Source organism: Budorcas taxicolor, chromosome 14 (assembly GCF_023091745.1).
Source record: "Budorcas taxicolor isolate Tak-1 chromosome 14, Takin1.1, whole genome shotgun sequence".
NCBI classification, from domain to species: Eukaryota; Metazoa; Chordata; class Mammalia; order Artiodactyla; family Bovidae; genus Budorcas; species Budorcas taxicolor.
In genome coordinates, this window is record NC_068923.1 from 75,990,065 (window position 1) to 75,991,204 (window position 1,140).

The 1,140-nt window shown below is 38.9% G+C and overlaps 1 non-coding gene across 1 annotated transcript; it reads right to left on the reverse strand.

The window, feature by feature from the left end:
- Positions 1-992: 992 nt before the first annotated feature.
- LOC128059720 (small nucleolar RNA SNORA79) lies at positions 993-1,140 on the reverse strand. Its single transcript, XR_008200642.1, has one exon. It is a non-coding gene; the product is annotated as a small nucleolar RNA SNORA79 (small nucleolar RNA).

Below are 1,140 nucleotides of genomic sequence, written 5' to 3' on the forward strand. Positions count from 1 at the left end.
AGGCTCAAGTTGTGGTGCTCGGGCTTAGTTGCTTCAAAGTGTGTGGAATCTTCCAAGACCAGGGATCAAACCCATGTCTCCTGCATTGGCAGGCAGATTCTTTACAGTGAGCCACCAAGGAAGCCTCAGGTTACCCAATTGTTTTGATTCTGTTGGCAAAATAGTTCTAAGTGACTCTGAAACCTTGCCACACCCAACATGAAAATGTACTTCTCTCTTTCTCAAACATCTTTCTCCATAAACTCTTAAGTGCAGCAGTCATTCCCAATGTGTGGTCCCTGGATGGACCATCAACATCAGATTACCTGGGAGCTTGTGAAAAATGCAAATTCACCGACTCACCCCAGGCCTCAAGAAACTCATGGAGGTGGACAGCAGTCTGTGTGTCTAGCAAGTCCTCCAGGTGATTCTGATGCAGCTTAGAGTTTGAAACACATCAGTACCAAATGCTGACGGGAGGAAGTAGCACCTCAGTAGCCATTGAAAGCCATCATTGTAAATTATGCTGAATTTGAAGTTTTCCAGCAACGTGTAGCAACCATGGGGTAGGCAGTCGATTTTACCTGTCTGGATTATTTTATTCCTAATCTAGTGACTGTTTATATAATGGTTGACTATTATTCTCAATTGGAGCAGTTAGTGCATTTTTTAAAAACAGCCTGTGATCTGCTACATTATTTGTCATACCTTTAGGAATTTCAGCACAGGTTAGTGTTTGATGTCATTTTATATGGCAGCAATGAAGTAAATTCTCATGTAAAAAGCTAGCAATAAGAAAAAGCTAGTGTTTTTAAACTATTTCATTTATGAGATTAAAGTTTTAGTTAAATTTCTAGGGGAGAAAAACTTCTATTATCATTTTAATGTTTACTTCTGTTATCATTTTAATGGTGATTTTTAGCATCTATTATAATGGCCAATGCTCTTTTCCTAAATTAAAACATTAGTATTTGCTACCAAATTGTTACTTTATTATGTCTTTTTTTCCCCTCAGTTGTTTTGACTCCGCAAAAATCAGTAGATGCTACCCCATAGCCAACTCATCCCCATAGTGCCCTGAGTGAAGACAAGTCAGTTTAGATATATGATGTATTAAAACCCACTACCTAAGGCTCCAGGGAGTGAGAAGAACAGCCATCA